General features: G+C 48.7%; 1 non-coding gene across 1 annotated transcript; it reads right to left on the bottom strand.

The window, feature by feature from the left end:
• Positions 1-3,487: 3,487 nt before the first annotated feature.
• Positions 3,488-4,535, bottom strand: LOC116150752 (uncharacterized). The gene is made up of 3 exons (XR_010379471.1): positions 4,206-4,535; positions 3,772-3,897; positions 3,488-3,574 (listed from the first exon to the last, which is right to left on the bottom strand). It is a non-coding gene; the product is annotated as an uncharacterized LOC116150752 (transcript).
• Positions 4,536-6,865: the final 2,330 nt, after the last annotated feature.

The raw sequence follows: 6,865 nt of genomic DNA, 5'->3' as shown, positions 1-6,865 counted from the left end.
TGACACAGATGCTGTTGGAAAAAATGGTGCCAATACATTTCCTCTGTGCAGAGTTTCCACAAACCTTCAATTTGTATAAAATGCAGTATCTGTGAAGAGCAATAAAGCTAAGCACAATGGAAACAAGTGCGGCTGGAGTGCTGGGCGCAAATAATTTGCTGTCTTTCTCCTTCCATCTTCACCAGCACCAGGGACAGGCAATGACCCGGGTAACTATGTTTTGTATAATAAAGACTTTGGCTGGTCTTTATTCTTGTTTCTGGGAGGTAACCTCTAAATCCTTGGACTTCCCTGAGTGATAAGTTGTTATTTATGGTGGGCCTCTCGGACCACATCTGAGTTTATGCTAAATCACGTAACACATGGTGGACCCCTAGATAGTTTCAGGATGGGGGCTGGCCACGCTAGAAAGACCAATTATATGATTAGAGGATTGGGGCTTTGAGCCAGGAGACATCGACCTCCAGGAAAGAGAGGATGCCTGGAGATTCAGTTTAGTCCAGAGGACATGGAAGCTTCGTGTTCCAGACTCTCAGAACTTGCATCTCTTCTTTGGCTGGGCCTGATTTGCAGCTTTTATAATAAAGATGTAATAGCAAGTATAGTGTTTCCCTGAGTTCTATGAGTTGTTATAGTGAATTATTGAACCTCAGGGAGTAGTGGAAACCCCCACATTTTTTGCCAGTTGGCCAGAAGTGTGGGTCATCTAAGAATCCCGGAGCTTGCAAATGTTGTCTGAAGTGAGAGGTGTCTTGTAGAGGACTGTGGTCTCAACCCGTGAAATCTGACCTAACCCCAGGCAGTTAGCATTGGAATTGTATTACTATACATTGGTCTTAAGCCATTATGTTTCTCTTAGGACTGGCCCAAGGTCTAGGCTGACCAGAAGGAAGTCCGCAAGTTGACCTGGCTCTCCCACCTAAGCCACATTCATCCCAATCAGTTTTATCAGTAACAAAGATGCTATTTAGGTCGAAACACATGTCAAGGGAGACATGTGAAATGTTGCGGACGGTAAAGGAAACCTATTTGAAAGAGGTGGAAAGGAACACTCAGCATCACTGGAAACGAGAATGACACCATGTCAGTAGAGAAGCGGCAGGGACAGTCTGGTCAGATATGTGAGGGGAAGCCCACCCAAAGAACACACTGAGCAGTGGTCTAGTATGTTGGCTTCTGGTAATGTCCATGTCACAGGAGGAAGACCCTGAGTTAACCAGACCTGCCTGAGGGTCTACGACAAGCGCAGAAGTGGGACACCCAGGTGGCTCTGACTCCTGCCTCCACAGACAATGCCATGATGGGCATCCCCACACATCCCCCTAAGGGGGTGGTGACTGTTCCCCAGGAGTAGAACTGCTAGGGTTTAGGGACAGGCACACTTCCTGATTCAGTCGTGCCGGGTTGCTCTCTGCTATGACTCCACTCCTGCTGTGTCCTGGTGACCTCTGGTGGTTTCCTCCTTTGGGACAAGCTTATTCATACCCCAGTAAATGAAGAGAACAAAACCATTTGGGGAGGAGGGGGAGGGGAAACGGGGCAGTGGCATGAAAGAGCTAAATTCTCACCTCCCCATCAAGAAGCGAGGTCTTAAAAAACGATTTTTTAAAAAGGGAGAAAGAAAAAGAACCTCACTGAAGCCACCACAGCTGCTGCACGCGGTCAGGTGAGACTCTCCATCACCGTCGTCACATCACGACCACCGCCACCATCCCCACCGACAGCACCTCCCTCCCTCCAGCCCACGTCAGGGTGCTCCAGGTTCTGTAAGGCAGGCTGTTCACCTGTGTGGAGTGACAGGGACCGGATCTGCCCTGCCACTTAACCTGAAAGAACTCCCTAGAACCAGGCAAAATACATGAAACACAGGCTGCGAAGAGGGTGGCTGTCGGGCGGGGAAGGACAGTCAGGGCTCTCTGGGAGACGAGAAAGGAAGAGGGAAGCCGTGCACTGGCCCCAGCTCACTGTCCCAGAGACCTTCCAGACGGAGTCCAGCCGGCTCCCTGGGTCTGGGGCCAGCCTGGTGGGCGGAGGACCGGAGAGGAGGGAGCCCTGCACCCGGGCAGAGGGTCCCACGGGAGCCCTAATGGAAACCTCCTAATTCAGGTGACATCATATATAGTACTCAGAGGGACCTTAATAGTGTGGAAAATATTTACTCCTACACTAAAAGCTGCTCTGCTCCCACAGATCAAATATTAAGGCAAGACTAAAAAAGATCAAACTGTTTCTAAGTAAGTTAACAATATTCAATTTTAAAAGTTCTGGAATATATTTACGGAAAAAACACTACCCAGCACCCAATAAAAAGGGTATGCCAAGAATCAGAGAAATCCAACCCATTAAAAGGAGATTGAAGTCAGTCAATAAAATACATCTCAACTGGAAAGGAAGAAGTAAAATTTTATCTGCAAACATGATTGTCTATGTAGGAAATCAAACAGAACCTACAAAAGAGTGACTAGAACTAATTAGTGAGTTTAGAAGAATGCAGGATAAAAAACATATTAGAGGAAGCTAAGTTCCCTGCCCAGACGCTTAACTGTCCCCGCAGTTTTCCTCACTCATCTCAAACAAGTCCAGTCAGCCTGGGTTTTTTCTCTTCTCAGGCAAACTAAGCTTTTTATTTTAGTAGGAAACCAACCCAATGGTGACAAGGATATTGGGAAATGAAAAATCTGGTGGTAGGCATATTTTCTAAAGAATAATTGTGATCAAGAGTCTTAAGAAAGGAATAGAAAAGTAAACATTGAGGTCAATATTTCTACCTTTTGGAATCTATCTTAAGGAAATAACCATTCATGGAACAAATTATATACATTAATTCCACTGAATCATTAACTATAGTAATAAAAAATTAGAAACAACTTAAACATTCAACAATTACAGTATAATGCATCTTATAGGCATCCATTCAATAACATGGTTTTGAAGAGCTTTTAGAAAACGTAAAAACTAATATGTTAAATGACAAGAAATTCAGGAAAAAATTTTAAACCCTTAAGTTGTTAACTTCTACATGTACGTTATTGTACATTTAATGTGCAAGTACAACCAAGAAAATATTTCAAAATGTTGACAGTAGTTAGTGGTGTACATAGGGCTTGATTTTCAGTTTCCTGAATTGTCTTCGATTACCTTGTACTACTAGAATATCTGAATTTCAGAACCTTCCCTCCAACACAAGGACAAAGATAAGAAAATCCAGAAGTGCATTAGCTGAAAAGAAACTGACACAAGGTAAGTAGCTCAATTTTATTTCCTTCAGTAATAAACATTTACACATCCTAGTTCTTATGCAACACAGGAACAAAGCAAATGAACCAAGAGACACCAAGGGCCAGTACAGGCAAAAAAGTAGATCCAATAACAAAGTGGCAATTACTCCAAGACTGAATTCCCTATACCTTGCCTAGTAGGGGACACAGCGTTAGGCCTCAGCTCTCTTTCCTCGGCCTAGGCTTAGGGGAGGCGGGGCCGAAAACGCCGAATGTTCCGAATCACCAGGGAAAGATGATCAAGGAAGGAGTTGATGGCAGTTCGGAAGAGAATGGGGTCTTCAGCAGTCCATCTACTAAAAGTGAGGGAAAAGGAAAATCAGGTTAACGATGAGAAGAATCAGGTAGGTCCAGGCACCAGCCCCGTCCTTATACCTAGCCCGACAGCGCCTCCATCACAGCACTAAGACGGAGATCGGAGATCGGACCCCAGCACCAGTCGCTCACCACCCACCCCCTCCCCGCGCGCACTGCAGACTCTTCCAGAACTGACACAGCCAGGGCGCTGCCATTCACTGTAGACACCTGGACCACCCCTTGGTGGCGTCGGGCAACTGGGATCAGAGATCTTCGGGCCATGTCTGCCTCCAGGGGGGATCGGAAAGGTACAGTAAGTGTGCTGGGGGAGGCAGTTAAGGCACCATCCGCTACTGAATTTGCTAGCGTCTCAGGCGTCCTTACACCTCAGAGGGGGGCTTTTGCCCCAGGATGGTCAAGCTCCCTTCCACAACGTCGTAACACCCAAGCCGCCACCCGAACCCTTCAGTCCTTTTTCCGCACCCCAGGCTCCTCAGGCATGGGCAAGCCTGTCCTGCCCGTTGCCCCTAACTGCCCCCCGCACAACCTTCTGTCCCTCCTCAGGCTGCCGCCATGCTCCCCGCCACCGCACCACTGCCCCTGCCCAGGGAGGCTCCTTGGAAAGGATACAACTCCAGCAGCTCACTTCCAGGCCCTACAGCCACGGGCGCTGCATCTCCAGCAGGTCCCAGGGCGCGCGGTGCCTGCTCAACTTGGGGAGGAGCAACAGCAGCTTCGGCCACTGCTCCTTCACTGCCAGGGCCGCCCTGGCCTTCCGGGCCACTGTGGTCACCCTTGACTTCTAGACTGCCTGAACTCCGGCCCTCAGGAGTCTGGGGGCTCTGCTGGTTGCCCAGGCCTCCTGCACCGTCCGTGGCACCCCTGGCGTCATCCTCTGGGGCCTGCATGCCGCACCGTCCCCCTCAGAGGCCAACGCGAACTGCTGAGACTGAGGCCACCTCCAGAAGCTCCGCCCCTTCGTGCGCAAGGATGCCCAGTGCGCCTGCGCAAACTCACCTCAGGCGAGCCTCCTGGCGTGTGATTGGTTGCCGCCCAGCCCGCCCCTCCGCCCACGGGCTGCCCAGGAGACCCCGTCGGCTCGGCATTGTCGCTGGAGAGACTGCGCTCCCTCACGAAGCCCCGCTCCTGAGCACTGCGCGCTCCCCCCAAGTGCGCCTGCGCAAATAGGCCCCGCCTTCCCTGGACCAGGCAGCTTGGAGGGGAGGCCAAGGATTGGAGTGGAGGGGGACACAGTGAGTCCAGAGGAAGGTGAGCAGGAAACTGGTGCAAATGTGGCAGCGGAAATGGAGTCACGCCATGGCTGACTTAGCCTTGAGGGGACACTGGCCACCATGGTTACAACTTGGTGTACACTGAGAGAAAGAAACTCTGTCACTATGCCTGTGGTCCGTGTGTGTGTGTGTGTGTGTGTGTGTGTGTGTTTAAGTTACCCCATCTGTAAATGGCCAGGGGAGGGTGGCAGGCTGGGGGACAGCGGATCATATGAAAAAGTCTCTGCGACTCTCAAACTGAAATTCTAAGAACAATGAGAATTTCTTAAAAACATGCTAATGAGCTCCTGTCCCACAGGCAGCCACCTTCTTTGGGCCAACCCAGAAACTCACTTCCCTTGAAGGCGGGCTATGAAAGAGGCCAAGTGCTCAGAGACACTACCAAGAGATTAATTAGAGCTTTCCACTCCCAAGGCCTTGACAGCATCTCCGAAACCATCTACTCCAGGCAATAAGGGCTACGGCCTTACCCCAAAAACCTCTCCCAACCCTCCCTAAGTAAAACCAAAAGTAAAACAGCAGGGGAAGCACATGGCTGCCAAGAAAATGGGTCTTCCCCAAATTGGGAGGTTATTACTGAAGGGTGCCTTCACTAATAACCATCGTACAGGCTCTACTCTCATGACCTCAACTAAACCCCAGTGCATCCTAAAGACAGAGCTCCAAATACCATCCCATTGGGGGTTAGGGCTTCAATATATGAATTGGGTTTGGGGTAGGCACTCAAACATTCAGTCCACAGGAGAGTGCTACTCAACTGACCCCATACATGTTCACATGAATATTTTTAGTGGGAAGCCAATGATTTACATGACCAAGCATCGAAACAGCATCTTTACTGACTGATAATCCATGTTAGCTGAAGTCAGAGGTATGACCTGAAGATAAGCCAAGGACTCACAGGGCCTCCCAGTTGAGGGACAGGATGGAAACAGTAAGCTAAGATTTTGTCACAGAAAAATTTTAAATCGATTCAAATCCAAATGCCCTAATTAAGCTCCTGGATTCTAAGGAGGTACTGAGGTCACAATACCTGTGGTGACTGATGGTTATTCTACTTTCCCTCAACTTCCACTTGGTGTGTCCCCTCCCCTTCCTTTTGCTCCCTGCTATCCTAGCCAGTGGTGATGACTGCTCATGCTCCTGTGCCAGGCCCCGCCCCTCACATCTCAGGGCCAGGAAGTGACACAGGCCTTGTCTAGGTTGCTCTCTGCTGTTTCCAGGCCACTCTTCTACCTGCTGTGCTGGTTACTCTCCTTTGCCAGCCCTGTTCTCTCCTCTAGAGGCTGCCCCGAGCTGGCTGGTGTCACTCAGGAGGCTCCCTTGCTCAGGGTGCCAGTTAAGGAGATTGCTGATTAGGCCCAGGCTTGACATAGGGAAGATGCCCGCCCCTGGTGCCTGCCCATTCTTGTCGGCTGCAGCATGCTGGTAAACGTCCGACAACGGGCTCTCCAGGCAGCGGGCAGGGAGGTGTTAGAAAGTACGCATCCATACATATGTAAGTTTATTAGAATTCTTTTTTTTTTTCTAATTTTTTAAATACATCTTGCGGTGGGGGGGGATGAGGTTTATTTATTTATTTACTTATTTTAATGGAGGTGCTGGGGATTGAACCCAGGACATCATGCATGCTAAGCATGCACTTTACCACTGAGCTATACTTTCCCCCTTAGAATTCTGTTATAACTGAGTCACACAGAGAATGTGTGGCACACAATTTACAAATAGTAATAAAACAATAACATTCTTTATTGCAAATTCCACATACCTCTTGGAGTCTCACAGATTGCTTTAGTTAGCTTTTAGCCAAACTCTTGTTAACCATAGCCAATCTGTGGTCGCAAATGATGAAAGAGTGTGGTCCTCATATGAATATTGGTTGATATTTTCATTCATGTTAATGAGTATGGCAAAAATGAAACAGTGGAGACATATGGCAGACCTTCATACATTAATCAGTGACATGAGAAACTTCTCAAACAACAGTGTTGGAATACT

The sequence above is a fragment of the Camelus dromedarius genome, chromosome X (assembly GCF_036321535.1).
Source record: "Camelus dromedarius isolate mCamDro1 chromosome X, mCamDro1.pat, whole genome shotgun sequence".
Lineage (NCBI taxonomy): Eukaryota > Metazoa > Chordata > Mammalia > Artiodactyla > Camelidae > Camelus > Camelus dromedarius.
The sequence above is the reverse complement of the archived record's forward strand: the minus strand, read 5'-3'. Positions and strand labels throughout refer to the sequence as shown.